Below are 18210 nucleotides of genomic sequence, written 5' to 3'. Positions count from 1 at the left end.
CCTCTATAAGCGAGAATGAGATTGTGCCCCTTGAACTCTCGCTTATCCAGGTTTGACTATATTAAATTCACTATAAAGTTTTTACTACCCAGAAGGAAACATCGACGCTGACCATATAAAGTATATATAGCTGTAAACAGTTTGTGTGGCGAGTTAAGTCGTTTTGGATACGTCTTGCATTTTTTTGAGATATTGATCTGAAACTTTGCACACGTTTTACTCCTCAAAAAGCTGTTCATTTGTCGGAACTGTCGATATGGCGTTACTTATATTTTATAGTCATACTAAAGTCCTTGTATGGAAAACTTGTTTATTTGACGAGATACTTTTGATAGAATTTGGTATGTGTATTACTCTTCTCATGGGGAGGGAACAGGTAAAAGCTCCGTTGGATTTTGTGGTTCTACTGAACTTTTGGTCGTCAAGCCAAATCAGCAAACGCTAGTTGACTACCAGCAGCTGTGCAGTAGCAAGGTCTTTCTGGCGCAGGCTAAGTCATAAGACGTCTAGAGAACTTTTCATTCCCAGCAATGTCTACTTTCGATGATTCTAGAAGTTTTAACAGGACACTGTTCGATCGGAATTCATATAGTAAAATAAAATATATTACCGGTTGCCATCTTCATCAGCTGTTTCGAAAAAGATGAGAAAGTATCATTTTAACACTTCCTCTTGAATATCAGACTTTTGCCGGATCAAGGCAAAACTACTTCGGTTTTCATACCTTTAGACATTCTGCGGAAATAGTTAGCGAAAATAGAAAAAAACACCAAAGCAGAATTTTGTGAAAGATTCAGAGCTTTTTTGCCGATAGCTGTTATCCAACTGCAGGAGTTGTTCGTTTGGTATCACAAAAGACTGTACATGGCCCCTTAATGCTTCGGGATCTAACATAATCTCACTGTCCAAGACAATAAGACATTTTTAGTTTACTTTTAGTAAATAAATGGCAATTCAAATTGAAAATTAATTAAGTTTGTTGAAACAATCATTTGATATTTAAATTTTTGTCCCGATAAACATAACTGGAACTGCTTTGTTTTCAGTCTTAAATATTTACATGCATGCATGATGTAGCATGGTAAACGCTTTCTAATTATTCCCACAATAAACATTGCTTCGCAGTCTCTCCAATTTGTTGGACCACTAACGTGTCTTTAAAGCAAATGCTTGCATATTCGCACAACTATTTAGTAGCACGTGTGCATACCTTAATAAAATTGCATATATGGCATGTATACTTGAAGTATTTCCCTTAACTCTGCCCGCTGCTGGCGGTTACCTCAAATGCATTTTGTAAATTTTAAATTTTAATACCACATTTGCAACCCTGCAGTCTTCCAGAGAGTGAGCAGCAAAGATTTTAAAGCATTTCGAGTACTGTGGTGGAGGGAATGTGAAGAGAGCAGGGAAAATTAAATTGCCTCAGAGGAAAAACTTTGCAGGATTGGCACATCCTGTGTAAGTAAGACATTTTTCGCAACACATATCCAAACGCATACATACATACATACTCATGGCAGGTGAATAACACATTATTTAGCTTTTAGAGCACTTACACGCTTACTACAAGTGTGATAAGTCAACAGCTAAAACGGAAGATTATTAATATTTCAATGACTCTCAACAGTCTTCTAAAAATAGTTTGTATTTAGTGTAGCTTTGTAGGTGTGTATACCCTATTTAGTTAAGAGATTGTTTTTCATGTGAGCTTCACAATTGAAGATCGAATAGAAGATGCGAAGAAGACAAGGAAAATGGTGAATAATTGTATTCTCTAAGGTTATAATAGTTTTGTTCAACTAACGGTTTTTGTAACACCTAAAATTAAACGAGGTAGATAGTATAAACAGTGATACTAATTCAGTTTATTCTGTTTAGTTTTCAGTATTTGACAGTATTGAGGCAATTAAATTTAATAAAGAGGTATTATTAAAATTAGACTCGGTTCTGTTTATCTTCAACAACATCTGAGCCAAATTATAGAGCTATATAAGCACATTAAAAGGGTTTGCAACTTTACCACCATTCTTAATAACATTTAGCAAAGTCAACAACCCCACTTCTTATAGACCAAGGGTTGTTGTGTTCGCTAAATGTAAACAAAAGGGTCGTTGACAGCAAAAAAGTTAGAGGTAAACAAATGGGCTCTTGATCTCAGCAAAAGCGAGTGAACTGGAAAGGCTGCTGTCTGGGCTAAATGTAAAAAAAGGGCCATTGACCTCTTTGCTAGACTTTATATCCAGTTCAAGCTAGCAATCATTGTCCAGATGAAATTTTAAATTATGACAAATATGATAATTTCCCCTTGCAATGGGTGAATCATACATGATTAGAGATATCACTTAACTTTGTATAAATATTTCTTGAAAATTTCATCTAAAGTGGACCAAACCTTTTTAAAGACTCTACATGCTGAATACTCGTATAAAGATCTAGCATTATGCTAAAAACGTTGTCTTAATCTCCAGGTGACTAATAAACCTAGACTCGAGAATGGTATATTGAAAGCAAAGTAAACTCAGACTGACCTAAAATTTGTGCAATTTCGTTTAAAGTTTTTTTAGTCACATATTTGTTAACAAAAGCAAATAAAGAACCAATGAAACTATTAGAACAAAACTCGTACATACATTGTGTGATAACTGACGTCAATAAATAATCAGAACCCCCTTATACCTAATATGAATCTGAAAATACTGAAAATATCGGTCTCTCTTTGAGATATATGAACTAAATTCAGAGATAAACTTTTTCCGACAATGATGTGACATTTCAAAAAAATGTAAAATTAGGACAATATTTTATGTATTTTATATTTGTATATCTGGACTATCATATAAGTACTTATGTAGGTATATCGGTCAAAGAAATATGTGAAAAACATTTTGTGTGTCAAAAATTAATTCAATCGAATTCGAGGCCACTGATATTTTTTTTCTTTCATAAAAAAATGTTTTAATAGAAAATAGCAAAACGTAACATCATTTTCGTTTAGAAAATGAATACGAGTAGTAACCCTTATTAAAATACCAAAGTGAAGACTAGGAAAGAGTATTCTCGCAACTGAGACGATGCTTCTCATATAACTACATATTTGTATCCAAATATTTTTTAATTTTTGGATGGTTTTCTTACTGTATATTGTAGAAATATAAGGTTCTATAAGTAATATAACGGTGAGGTCGAATTTTATGTTATATTGATAATTTCTAAAGATCATTGAGTTATCAGAAAGGGGAGTGGAAATCAATGAAAAACAAAAAAAAAATATCAAAATGGCTGTCAATTTCCGTTTTTTCGTGCCAGCTAAGAGGGTTTTGCCCTGTACAGAGGTGTTTTTCCACCACTTGGCGACATCTAGCGACCAGATTTGCCAGCTAGATTGGTCAAACAAATTGCGTGGCCTAGCGGATGCTACATGCTTCCGTTAGCACTATTGAGATTTTTTTTACGGAAAATTGCCTATTGTTGATTTTTAATTTTTACTTAAACTTTAGACTTCGTATTTCTTAGAGAATTTTACCTTTCAGCTATGAAAAAATATTCTTATGTCTTTTTAAAGTGTTGTCTTTTTTACAGAAAAGAACAATTATGTAGTGACAAGTAGTAATTTTTAACTGTCATGTCGCAAACACTCGTGTAAACAGATATCAACGACACATTCGTGTTTCGGCACTACAAGCTAAGTATCTCAGTGGGTCAGTAAAAGTTTTCGCACTTCAGTCTGAAGCTTAAAGTTTATATTTGCTTTGCGTGTGTTCTTTGGTATTTCTGCTAGTATTAAGACATTATTTCTCATTAGGGCAAGTTAAGATGGCATACATATAGAGTAAATACCAGCAAAGAAAGTCAAGAAAGTGCAAAGTGAAGAAATGTTGTCATAGTTTTTTGTTGTTTTAGAAATTTGATTAAATAATTGTGCAAATTGTATGAAAAATCTTTAAATATTTTAGTAGAGCAGGATAAAAATTTTTTTAAACAAAAAAATTGTAGTAAAAGAATGGAAAACCTTGCAAAATAATGACGAGAAAACAAAAATGAAAGAAATAAAATTTACGGGCTTTGTGAGGTCGAGAAGTGGCAGGAATCGGGCGTGGTTGAATTTTTAAGGGTAAAATAAAGGTTTATCTCGATTTACGACAAAACTAGCGGTCCTATGAATAAAATTTACAAACTGGTCTTACTTGAGAAATTCAGAAATAAATAAATTCCGAAGTAAAGAGAATTTGCTAAATATAAAAATATTTCTATGCTACATAATAATTATAGTAAAGTGAAAAAACTGTGTGTTTTGCACTCACCTTTCAGTCATCGGCTTCCAAGCGATCTCATGCGTCCATTTGCGGAATCAATTATGTTTCTCGGCACTTCCTTGGCAGCATTCGATCACCTTGTCCCTCTAATCATTTATAGTCTTGCTTCGCTGCCATTCATCAGCCAGCATGCAACAGCTGTCACTTGAAATATGCTTGAATGCTTCGTTGCTTAACAGCCTTCCGTTGCATTCCACTGCACTTCGGTGTCAATCAGTTGATGCATCGACATCCAGGCAGCCACGCAGGCAGGCCATATGGACGCGAGGTGTCGCAGCTGTTTCCTGGCCAATTAAGTATTTATCATTAAGTAATTGTGACTGAAAGTAAGAAGGTAGGTTAATTTTTTAAATGAGCAATTCTTCAAGAGTAGGTTTCAGCTAAAGATAATATTGATATTTAGTAAACTTATGTAGTTATTTTAATGAATCAATTGTGCAAAATGAATTCTTTTTAAATATCTTAATCAAGTGAAATACTGTATAGATGCCAAAAAGCTATAGATTTAGATAGTGATACAGATATAGAAAGCACCATAATGGAGTTGGATTAGAAGATTATCACCCCAATTTCTGTTTCGAATTAACAGTGAATATAAAAAACTAACAAATTTGGAAACGAAGTGAGCGAAAATCAGACCAGAATCGCCAATAATTCTTGGTCAACTTTAAAAGTTCGAAGTAAGCAACTAAATCGATGCGAGGGATTTATGGGCGTGGCAATATCATTCAAGAAATGCTGCAGTCTGGACTTTCTCGTATTAATTCGAAGTTAAGAGAAAGAGTAGGAGGTCGGGATTTCTGTCGGGAGCTCTCCATCAACTCTAGCTTCAGCCTGCGAGATCACAGTAGTTCCTGTTAAGCGGAGGAGGCCTCCGCGAAGATAGCAATAGATATACTGCTTTGAAGTGCAGCTTCCTTAAGTGAGGTGTACATTCAAATTGATAGCCGGCCAACTATACTGGCTAGAGCACTCTGACTGTACGCTCAAAACTATTCAAGGAATGCATGACCTCACTGGCAATAACTTCAAGCTTCTTCCATATAAGACTTGTATGGGTGCCGCGGGATTGCCGAAACCCTCAAAGCTGATAAGTTTCCCGGGGAAGAAATTCTTCCTCAAATTTCATTCGTTTGGAAGCGTGTTCAGTTTTCCGATGTCTTCTTGCGTGCTGTCGTTCGACCCCCAGTGAGTTCAGCAAGCGCTAGTCAGCACCTAAAACTTGTCCGACTCGGACTGGGTAAGAGTTCTTCCGAACTACTGGCTCTTAAGAAAGACAGTCTCATTGCATTTGCAGGTGTTTTCACTCGACACTGTCCATTGGGTCCACAAGCGGTGTGGCTAAACATCCTGTCGGATGCTCTTTGCTAAAGCTTTTTGGAGGATGGCGAAATGGGATCAACTTGCCACTTCCTCTTCTATTGCTTAGCTTTTTCCAGACTAAGATTGAAATATCTCGGTAGGCACAACTCTGGCGAACGAGCACAGTTGCCGGTATTGATTAATCGCCTTAATAAATTTGTGGTAAGCTGAGGATCTAGTGATCCACTTTTAGGAGCTAATGGGTAATATAAAGGTGTCTTCAAGTAAGATCCATCCTTCAAGCTGAAAATTTAACCGATAACTTCCCTGAACTAGAACTAAATTAATCTTTGCTATACTATGTTCGAAAAATGCTCCAATCTACTTAAAAGAAATCCAGTAGCAGGGATGAAAAAGATCAGAAATTTTATCTGATTTTGCGAACAGTTAAATACAGCTTAGGCAGAACTCACAATGTATCCAAAGATTGTTTAACCAATCGTCTACAAAATGAACTTTCTAATAAATTAAGTCATATAATCAAATTTGACTGGAGTGGCTATGACAAAACTGCACTACGTATTCCTAAAATCGCATAGCGGAAGGTATGGAAGGAAAGGACTTGCTGGAGCAGAGGAGCGGTGTTTTTTTTACGGATAAGTCAAAGCTTGAGGGGATGGTTGCTGGATGAATCCAATGTTGTTTCCACAGTTTTTGGTTTCCGCATCAGTGCAGCGTCTTCCAAGTGAAAGTGGCTGCCATTAAGGTAGCATTGCAGATTGCAGCCTCTTTTAGAGTGGTAACCGATAGAAAAGCAACACTTTAAGCCTTAAGTTCGGTGACTATGCGGTCAGGACCAGCGAAAAGATGTCTAGACTCCTTATCTCTAACATCGAGTTGTTTACGATAAGTGCCTGGCCAATGCTGTACTGTAAGGCAGATTAGCTTGATAAGACAGCTACTTCAGTCTCTGTAGCTGTAAAGTAGGAAAGGGTAAACACTTCATTCGAATCTTGTGGTTTCCTACTGGACTGTTGGGTCTCAACCCAGCTCAGCTAGCGTTGATCAACTGCAGATGGAACATCTTAACAGATGTCAGCTACATCCGCTCTTTGGAAGAAACTGATTTCAAATTTTGAGACATCCATGTGAAGAAGCTGAAATATATAAAAAGAAACACCTAAGCAGATTTTTGAAATGTTCAGAGCATTTTGACGATAGTTGCTATCCAATTACAGAAGATTTTCATCTGGCTTTACAAAGATCAGTATATAAAAAGTCTAAAAGCGATTTCCCTCGTGCAGAGCGATCAGTTATCTAACCTTACCTGATGCCAAAAAAATTCACCTCATTCCCAGTTATAATGTGTTTGATGAATTGGGGGTCCTCAGCTACGCGGTGTTACTATCTAATTCGACTTTGAGAATAAAATTAACCAAAATGTGTTGCGTCGATTCAAAAGAGATACTGAGTTTCTCTGCTATCTTTCTGATGTCAACACATTGATTTTCAGGAGCTGCTTCTTTAACAATTTCGATGTTATCTACATTAACAGAGATGGATGAGGTACGTCATCATTGATTTCACGACCTTCTCTGTACGTTTCGTGCCAATGAAGTTTTTGTGCTCGTGTTTTCTGTAACATCATGATTCCATGACCGTGGCTTTATCGGAAGCACATATTTTCAAGCCATCGTAATGTTAAATCTTTTTCCTCGATGAAAAACTTTTCACGTTGTAAACAAACAACAACCAAATATACACTAATTGACATATGGAGATCAAACTTCTCACGAAGTCCGAGTCAAATTTTGATCAGCTGGTATGTAAGCAGTAACCTTTGTTATATGGTAAGAACTTAGCACAAAGTGATTAAGATGGAGAATATCTTTTGAGTATAATGGGCGAATTTGGACTATTTTGTATATCGTGGACTGATCACTAGTAGATAAAAACTATTTGATCTATTATTATAAATTTTTTTATGTAATATAATGGTTTTTGAAAATCTTAAATTCTTGAATCTGTGATTCTTGCTTTGCTACAACTATCATTTCCAGTCCTAATTGATAAAATTATTTTCCGCGTAAATTCACATTACAGAGAAACACATAACCTCAAATTGTATACTAATATTCTTGTGTATATTAAAATTACCGTTTTTGTTTGCGCAGTTGTAATTGTGTTGACTCATCTAAGTGACAACAAATACAATACACAAGTAAGCATAGTTGTGTGTGTGTGTATGCATTTCAGATCTCAGTAGAACTAACTAAAATTATATACTCGCATGAGTAGTTATTAAATACACACAATAGCAATACTTGGAAGTCTCCATTACTGAGAACGCCTTGAAATATGCTGAGTTATATTTGTGGAAGGAAACTGAGAGTATTTGCATTATTTAAGCAGTTAGAAATTGCAAAACAATGCGCACATTAATTTCATGCTTAAGCATACAACTGCATTGTATGCCTGTGTGTGAGTGTATGTAGATGTGAGCGTTTATCGCATATCATAAGAAGCGCATACACACATACATATGGAAGTATGTGTTAGTTTATTTACTGGTGCTTCAGTCTTAGTTCTCTTAGCTGCTGCTGCAAACAAAAACAATTCGATAATATCTCGTCTCTAATGCTTTTTATACAGTTACGCTTGCTGAGTCGCTTAGCTGGCGCTTGCAAGACCTGCTCCTCCTAAGCATATTAGCATAAATATTGGCATAAGCGCTGGTGTTTACATATGTATATTATTTGTACAAGCCTTGCTTGTGTCTCGCAATAACGTTCATGTCTTATCCCTATTTAGTAGAAGCTGCTTTATTTAGCAAATGTGGAGGGTTAAGCGGTTCAAATGCTGTGAGCGCTATGCGAATGGGGAAAATGCATTAACTTGTGTACACAAGTGAATATGGGGGCAAAACTGATAATATCACAACAATTATAAATTAATTTTTGGGGAAAGTAAAAGTTAAAAATTTTTGGAAAAACAGCAGAAAAATATTAGAATTTATAATAGTAACAGCCAACAAGTTTTTTTTAGTAATCATAGTCATCATATATTTGTTTAAAGCGCCAAAATGTAGGCAACGTTTCCTTTTCATTATGCTATTAAGGGATCATATATGTATACTCGAAAATTTCAAAAAATCGATTTTTGTTTTGTTAAAATTAACATTTTTACTAAGAACCCTTGCTTTTGCGGCAAGATGAACTTTGATAAGGGCAAGGAATCCTTGACTAGTTTTGAGCGAACAGTTAGCGAGCTCACATATTCGTTCTGTGTCGGAGTGCACGCTCACTTCCATGAAAGAGACTATACTTCGTAGCAACTCTCTTCAATATTTATCCTGTATTTATCTCAAAAGGTTTTTTTTTGGTTTTGGAATTAGACATAATTTAAAGCAGAAAAATCTTTCTCATCGCTAGATATCATTTTCTGAGCTTCTCCTGGAAATCGGCGGCGTAATCAAAAGAATCGAACATTTCTCAAAATTATTGAAAGAGTGGTTTGCGGAGTTATGTGTGTATACAAGGAGCATTCCAAAATAAACCGGACTTTAAAAAAAAAACACCTTCTGCTTCAATAGAGTTTTTTGGACGGCCCAAAGCATGTCGAACGAGTGTTTTAGCTCGTTGGCCGGTATGGCTACCAGTATGCCGGTGCAAGAATTTTGAATATTGGGAATACGGGGAGTGGTTAACGGTTAAAATGCGATTTTTGGCCAAATAATCGGCCACAATGATGTCCTTCAAATGTTGGATTCTGAGCAATTTTTGGTCGTCAGTCAATTTGTGCGGAACAAACTGTGCACACACCTTTCATAAGCCCAAATGTTTGGTCAAAATGCGATAAATCCATGTTTTGGAGATGTTCAATTCTATTTCCAGGAATTTCAATGATGACTTCGGCTGATTTTTGATGAATTCACGCACAGTTTCGATGGAATTTCCGGTGATCACGGATTTTGATTGGCCCGCATGTTGATCGTCATTTATGTCCTCACGTCCACTTTGAAAACATTGAAACCACTCGTGAACTCTGCTACGGGATATGCAATCACCGCCGTAAACTTGTTTCATCAATTGAAACGTTTTGGCAAACGTCTTACCAAATTTAAAAGAAAATTCAATGTTGGCTCTTTGTTCGAAGCTCATTTTCGCACCGATAACACAAACATACTGACACTTAAAACGCAATAACTTCACTTCCAATTCATGCAATGTCATGAAATTCTCACTGGACACTCGGACAGTCGATAAAGATAGCAGATTCTAACGCATCAGTCGACACATAGATGGCGCCACCAGGGAGAGCTAGATTCAAAAAGTGTTGACTTTGGAACGCACCTTGTAGTAGATGTTAAAATTTTCGTCCAATAAATTAGTTTAGTTTGAGCTTTTAAGAAAAGCTGAAAATCAAGTCGACCATGCAATATGGTGACCTAAAGAGAGGATCTCATCCTCTTCCATTTCAATTTGTTATACCCATGAGTGAATGAATTATTTCATGATTAGTATGAGAGAGATCTGTAAAAAGCACGAGCTCAGAACCGGAAGAATATACAGTGCTACAAGTAAGTAATGAAGTAAACGATGGCTAAAGTAATTGTGAGTCCCCTAATTGTCACAACTTTGCCGTAAAATGAAAATTTTCAAAGTCGTCCGTGTGACTGTGTTCAGTATTTCATTGTTAATTGGTGATTACACCATATTCGTTAGTAAAATGTAGTAGCTGAGTATGTAAATACATGTAACTACATAAATAAGTAGCCAATAAGCGGCTTGTGGCAATTTTAAATCATTACCCGTACAATTTACGGCACACAATGCTTCCATTTACTCCATACACGTTCGCAAATGATTGGTTTTTGTGGGAAAACTCATTTTACATATAAATGAAATTGTTTTCACGTTGTGCGTTTGAAAAGCCAATGTTCGGAAATTCGTAATGTGATTGTAATTTACATATGAACTGCTTCAATATCAATGAAAATTACACATGCAATCGTTGGAGAATATTCAATTTTAATACTTATGCGATAACTGAAACCTTTTTCGAAAAATAATTTTGATAGAATCTAAAGAGATTTTAAACATGAAAAAACGTTAACTACGATTGCACCGAAGCTTTAGTGACACACTCACAAACACAAAATATTTGTTACAAGAACTTAATATTGGTAGTCAGCTATATCCTATAGTAACCGTTCTAAATAATATTTTCGGAGATGACTCTGTTTCCTCCGATTTCGGAGGTTCCTATAAACAAGCAGCTTTTAAAGGAGAAAAGGACGTGCACAAAATTTTAGGTCTCAAGAACAGTGAGACCATTTTGCTGACACCTGCTTGAAGCAGAACTGAAACTTAATCATCAAGAGGACATACTTCGACCACATCGTCCGCTATCATATGAACAATATAACGCGCTTAGGGAGTTAGGAGTTGAAACAAATTATGATTGATCGAGCTATTTGTCTTGTAACTGTTTAAGTCCCCATTTTATCTTGACACGAACCCAATATATAGTACGGATCCACTATGTAATAAGTCGTCGGATCTCTGTGCATATGAAGTCATACAAGCTCATTTGATATCTTTATGATCGACCCACATTCGTTCGCAACATTTTTGAAGATTTCTGGTCATTCCGATATGGATAACTTATGAAAACTACCCATGTATTAACTGGTGCAGACACAAAGAAAAATGCGATTTTTCTTAAGGGGTCTTAAGGTATCTGTAGAATTTTCCAGACATGTTTTTTTTCATGTTTCATTCCTTAAACTATGTTTTATAATCATATAAGGTATACTGGTACGGAAGGTGTATGACTGCCAAAGTTGCTATCAGACACAGAGAATCTGGGTTCCTAAAAAATCACGTGTCTGAAGACTCGGAAATCATAACACATTTCGATTTCATATACCGTCGAGGGAGTTGTGGGTGGGAAGAAGCCGTTGGAGGAGAAGGGCAGTGATCTTCTTTCCGGGTTTACTGTCAGGAGCTCTCTATCAACTCCAGCTTCAGACTTCCTGACCATTGCAGTATTTTCCAACCGGAGATTGTTTCCATTAAGGTATCAGTAGATTTACAGCTTCGTTGTGCAGCCCCCTTCAGAGAAGTGACCATTCACTCAAATAGCAATGCGGCGATACTATCTTTGGAATCATTAACATTGCGTCAAGGAGTGCATTACCTTGCTATCAGTAGTCTATCTTTAGGAATCGTCAGTGCCTTTGTGATAAAACTAGCTACAGCGGAAACGCAAGAGATTGTAAACTCTAGAACCACTATTAGTAAGTAGAATGAGAGTGGGTCGTTGCTCTCGTATCCTCTTGTGTACTACTACTAGATAGCTGAGCTTCAAGGGAGCTTGGCCAGCGCTGAACTACCACCGGTAGGTGTCGCAAAAGCCTTTTAGCCCAAGATCGATGGCAAGATATCTACTCATCTCTTGACCTCAGAATAGCCTAATTCATCGATTAGTATTAAGAGTTTGAAGTCTTACCGAAGTCGATGCCAAATCAATCAAACCTTATGCCCAGAAACTTAAATGTTGAAGTTTAGTCGCCGGATCTTGAATAACTATTATTTTAATAATATTTAAAAACACTTGTATATAGAAAAACCCCCATACAGTGGCGCCAGTTTGCTCGCTGTACTCAATCGAAGCGTCTGCGAAACAATTTATTTTACACAGGACGTAAAATATTATACCAGCAACATATTAATTCGTACATAGACAAATATAGCTATACATATGTATGTGAGTGGCGCATGCGATATTTGCACATTTTGTATGCTTTTATTTACTAAACGTTAGCCGTATATTGTGGATTTTCAAATGAAATGTCAAATGTCCTAGGGATTTTGGCAACACTTCTGACCCCGGCGAAAAAGGCTTGGACACTGCCAACAATGACCTTGGTCAAACTGCCAGCAGTGAAATTGTATAATAAAATTCAGTATTTAGCAAAAAGCCATTTTTGGCAATATACGCAATTGCCAACGCAACAGGGCGTATACGTAACCTCTAGTCACAGCTTGCATATTTATTTAAATTGAAACTATATAATGCCCGTGGCATGCACTTACATGCGGCATGAGCAAATAAAATATGCATATAATTGAAATTTGTGAAATTGGTGAAATAGTAAATTTATAGTGATATCTACGGCCATGAATGGCGGCCAAAAGTTTAATGAAGCAATAGAAGTAGTCGAGCCAGCAAAGGTTGCGTGCAACAAAATGAACAGCAAAATTGCGTTGAAAAAATCACAGCAATTGCCAGGCTTGCTGAAATGGAAGTGAAGTGGTTAGTTTTGTGTGTGTGTGTGTGCATTCAAATTGATAACGTTGCCATATTTTTACATTCATTTTAATTTTTCCCGCTTTTTATATTAATATTGGACTCTTTTTCTATCTCTGTCTATGTCCGCTTTTCATGACCGTGACTTTGTTACACAAAAGGAAACTAATTAGTTGGCACAATGCGCCAGCGGGAAAACATTCGTTATTATAAAGGAATTGCAAGTTTGAATAGACACTTACGAATACATTTTTTGCAATGAAAGCGATTTTGTATACTCGTAATTGGGTAGATGAAAGTGAAAGCCAAGTACAATATAATTTAAATTAGAAATACGCAACCAATTTTTAAAGTATCTATTCAGCAGCGAAATAACTTGTTTGCTGGGATTTTTGCTCTTTTTTGAAGTATTTTAAAGTTTAGCAACTATCGTATTGACCAATTTGATTTCTACAATATATGGTAAATTCATAAGTATCATTGAAAAAGTGATTCTGATTTGCTGAGAAAAGGGCAAAGCGTAAAATTTAAACATTCTTATTATACTTCCGTTTGGTTGTCTATAAAATGAAAAGAAATATTGTAGGTATTTAATATATATGTATATGTACGGGCCATTAAGTTAACTCAGTAAAGAGTATTAATAATCATTTAAAAAAGTACATAATTGAGTACGATCCTAATAGACATACTTACAGGTTCTGTTAAAGGAATGTAGACAAAGAAAAGGTAAGACCGAACAAAACTCGACACACGCACACTTGGTGGGAAGATTTCCTGTATTCCGTAAAATTTGGTACGTTGCTCAAAATTTTATAAATTTGTTTATTCGATTTTTCTTCAAGTGTTATGTGAGTATGACTGAACCTTTTACACTTTCGTGATTTGCAAATTTCAAGACTTGTTATTTGGAAATCGAGCTGATTTGCTTGGTCGCAAATTTTCAAGTGAGGAGTCTGCTTTAGAAGCTTCCAAAAATCGATTTTTGTTGTTTCTCTTTAAAAAATATCTAAGAGTATGTCCCCAAAGTGATAGATGGGAATTCAAAATATTGTCGAAGTTAGAGGAGAAGTAGTGGCCGAGCGTCTAGCAGGTATATTAGCGCTTGGGCAGAAAGCGAAAACTTTGACGTTCAATTTCCTGGTTTTCCATTTTAACGATTTTTCTTAATTGGCGGGCATGATAGAAAAAAACTAAACGTCGTATGGAATAGGGGGAAAGTTTATTATATTTGGCATTAAATTATCTTCTATTTAAACTAAAAAAAACTAAGAAAAGTCAAGTTTGAACATATTTTTAAACAACATGAACTAAAAAATTTTAGGTCGAAAACCACTTTTTTCAATTTTTAAGAAATTTTAGAATTTTAAACTATTTTTGGAATTTTATTAGTTTACCTAGAAGATAGATTATTAGAAAATATGAATCTCTTTGAATTTTTTGTTGCAGGAGGAAATTGCGGCCAGCATCCTGCCCGCAGTCCAGCAAATGCACATGCCAGATGCATCTGGCAATTGCTTCAAAGATTTCGTATCCAAAATTTTGCGGACGATGTCAGAATATATAGCCTTAAATCCTAGAAATTTCGCTTTAATCAATTACTTCTTTCCCTCCTCAGCCCTTAAAAAAATTCTCAAAAAAATCGATTTTTTCAAGCCTCTCAAGTAGTCTTCCCCCTTAAGACAACGAAAATTTGCATCGATGAATTATACGCATAATCGTTATTTGTGTTAAAAGGCAGGCTGGAATAGTTCCCAAACCGATTAATTTTTAATGATTTATTAATTTTCACCACCAAATTATAATATATCCAATATCATACATTCATTTAATATTACTAAGATACTTTGCATCGACCAATCCATTTATACGGTCTAATGCCTTAGATGAGGTTTAGTATGGAGCCAATTTTAACAACATTATTGCTAGAAAAGGATGCTTTCTGGTTTTCATTAAGAAAATTCACATATTGATGAATAGAGAAGGTATATATTATTTGAAAAAAAAGTAGTAAGACTCTTAAAATAAATTTCACGTCGATGTCTGTGAACCAATGCTTTCCGACAATCAGGATGTCATGAAACATGTTTTTAGTGGCGATGAGTCTAAGATCTATGCTTACGACCCGTAACCAGACGTTTAACCGGCCGAATATTCGAGTAATGCTATTGAAAATTGATTATTTCTGAATTTAAATGAGATTGACCGATATATACAGTATAAAGACCACTGAAAGTTCGAAAATCTCTGTGTGTGGTATGTGGGGGATAGGGAAAAATTTTAGTAATTTTTGAGAACACAATTATTAAAAAAATAATTTCAGTAGTTAGTAGCATGATGTTCACCAGTGACATTTTCTGTAAAAAAATGCAGTTCTGGCATCAGAGATCCTTAAATACTCGTAATTATCTGAAAGACTGAAAAATTAAGATGCGATTCGACCATTTTTAGACAGCAAATGCCACACTTTAAAATGACTATTTGAGCACTGTTTAACTGTTTCTATATCTATATATTAAAAAGTAATAAAAGTTGATCTAACTTAGTATTTTTTTATATTGCTATGAGGAGTGATTTCAGTTCAGTTTCACTTATTTCAAAAATATATCAAGACATTGTTTGGATACACAAAATTGGATTGAAATTAGTGAAGTAGTTGCTGAGATATGGGAGGAGTATACGCTTCATGCATTTTTTGTATTTTTCAACATAACCGTTATATGAAGTGTGGACGTGATTATTATCCAATGTCACTATCTGATAAGATGATAGAAAGAGATATTCTTGGTTTCAAGTTTGGTTGATTTTATTTGAGTAATTTGTAATATATGTAGGTTCAACCTATAAAGAAGACCACGCCGATAGACATAGTACATCCAAATTCAACTCAATGAGCTCTATTTCTATCACGTTAAGTTAAACGTGCTATAAGAAATTCTTTGGGGAATAAATCTTTTATACTATGTACAAAAAGTTGCGAAATTATAATCAGCTTTCTTCTTTGGCTTTCTGGTAGATGTATTTTCTCAAAACTAGTTTTCCTAGACTGGCAGAATAGTCCTCATGGATTTTTTATACGTCGTTTTGAAATGCTGTTATAATCTTTCAGATAGATTATCCAATGAAGCTGAAGAACTTTTAAAAACAAAAGAAAAATACTTCAATTTTAAACAAATAATTTAAGGTAAGTAAGGTAGGGTTTATGGCAAATTTAGACACAAAGATACACTGGTATTAGAAAAATACGCACCCCAATTTTATTAACATGACTCCCTCATTGCCTGTATTTAAAATAATTATTAATCCAATTCACTATTCCATCCGAGTTTTCATAATATATTTCGCAGTATGACCGATACTTTCGACAAAAAGTTCGCCATTGGAACTTTGATCCTTGAAGACTTGAATAGATTTGAACTGATTTGGTTCTTTGTGAGTCATAATTTGGCCTACTTTTAGCGAACTAAGTTCGAGCAAAGTTTTATCCCAATACAGTCATTATACTTGATTTGACTTCTCGAAAAAACAAAATCTGATAATTTCTAAAATTGAATTATTTGGATATAAATCATATACTTGTAGAGTCCTCTAGCATGATCTTCTTCTTTACCGGCGTAGACACCGTTTACGCGGTTAAAATCGAGTTAACTACAGCGTTTCTTTATTTGCTCTTTGCCGCCAATTCGAGATACCAAGTGTAGCCAGGTCCTTCTCCACCTGAACTCTCTAACAGAGTGGGGAATCTACCGGCGGGTACTGAACCCTTAAAACCTTCTCTTCCATCCGGAGAGCATGACATTGCTAGCGCAGCCGTTGTCTCTTGATTCGCTAAACTATGCCAATGTCGCCGTATATCTCGTACAGCTCAACGTTCCATCGACTGCGGTACTCACCCTGGCCAATGCACAAAGCACATTTTTATAGAAGATTGTACCTTTTCTACTTAGGTATTGTGTTCTCCAGCAATATATTGACACAAGTCACACGATAGTAAGTCAGGCAAAGAGCCTGAAATCTCGCTTGGCATCGAACGGCGCGGACCGGTCCTTCCCAATGCTGACGGAGCTAACGGTGTTGCTCAACGTCAGCTTACAGCCGTATTAGCTTTGCGGTGGTGCCAAGCTCAAATTTAGCGGCACAGAGGCAGTGTCTCTTCGTACTGCCGAAGGCGGCTTTAAACTGACGATGAAATGTGGATTGAGTAATTTTCTTCGGAGCTTTTGTACATTATTGAGCACACTTTTGACAATATAGAATATTTCTTTTCGTCACTTTTTTAATTCACATACTTAAGAGTTAAACGAAATTCAATTGCAAAAAACTGACTTTTAAATCTTTCTCCCAGACAACTTTGTCTCTCGCTTTGAATATAAAAAAGATTATTATTTTTCATTGCAGCAGAAGTTATTTCCAAACTCAAACTTTGAGATAAATAAATAAATAATATGATATGCTAACATTGAATATACAAGCAAAAGCTCTGCATGCCCACAAATTTCAATTACATTAGAAATATACTAAATGAAAACCAAGCAATGCCACGAAATCCACCAGTGCTTAGAGAGCAATCACACAATGTGTTGCATTGTACATATTCTGTGATTATTGTCAGTCAGTTATTGCTTGAGGAGACATAAGCGAAACTTTGACACCGAATTGATACATCAGTCATGCCAATAAAGCCAGACTACTTGGCACTTGACTCTCAATTAAAGGGCAAACTTTTGGCAATTATACTTTACTCGTTCATTGCACAGCAGCGAACAATCGATGGCAAAAACAATACCACAGAAATACAACAACAACATATGCCGCAATGAATGTCAATTAAATTTCTTCTTCTGAACGCCATTTTGGGTTGTTATTAGTTCACTGAAAGAGTGTGGAATACAAACGCCCACAATAAGCATACAGACATTTACAGTTATTAAAGTGCGCTTACGTAACTGTTAATGCACTTATGTACAATATGCGTTCCAAAGTAAACAGGACTTTTTAGAGACCCCTTGGTGCGCTTTCTATATGTCGACTGGTGCGTTAGAATCAGATTGTAGTGAGAATTTTTATGTTATTGTGTTATCGTTTTAAGTGCGAAAGTTTGAGTTATCGGTGAACAAAGAGCTTAGAACATTAAATTTTGTTTTAAAATTGGTAAAACGTTTACCGAAACGTTTCAATTGATGAAACAAGTTTACGGCGATGATTGCCTATTCCGTAGCAGAGTTCACGAGTGGTTTCAACGTGGTCGTGAGGACATAAATGACGATCAACATGTGGG

The 18210-nt window shown here is 35.7% G+C and overlaps 1 long non-coding RNA gene across 1 annotated transcript in view; it reads right to left on the bottom strand.

Moving 5' to 3' along the window:
- Positions 1-4322: 4322 nt before the first annotated feature.
- The window catches only part of LOC126758889 (uncharacterized), a 156734-nt gene continuing 142846 nt past the window's right edge, over positions 4323-18210 (bottom strand). Inside the window, exon 4 of the long non-coding RNA XR_007666909.1 lies at positions 4323-4636. This is a non-coding gene — a long non-coding RNA (uncharacterized LOC126758889). The remainder of the gene's footprint in view (positions 4637-18210) is intronic.

The sequence above is a fragment of the Bactrocera neohumeralis genome, chromosome 5, assembly GCF_024586455.1.
Source record: "Bactrocera neohumeralis isolate Rockhampton chromosome 5, APGP_CSIRO_Bneo_wtdbg2-racon-allhic-juicebox.fasta_v2, whole genome shotgun sequence".
NCBI classification, from domain to species: Eukaryota; Metazoa; Arthropoda; class Insecta; order Diptera; family Tephritidae; genus Bactrocera; species Bactrocera neohumeralis.
Note: the sequence above shows the minus strand (reverse complement) of the source record. Positions and strands in the feature narration are given on the sequence as shown.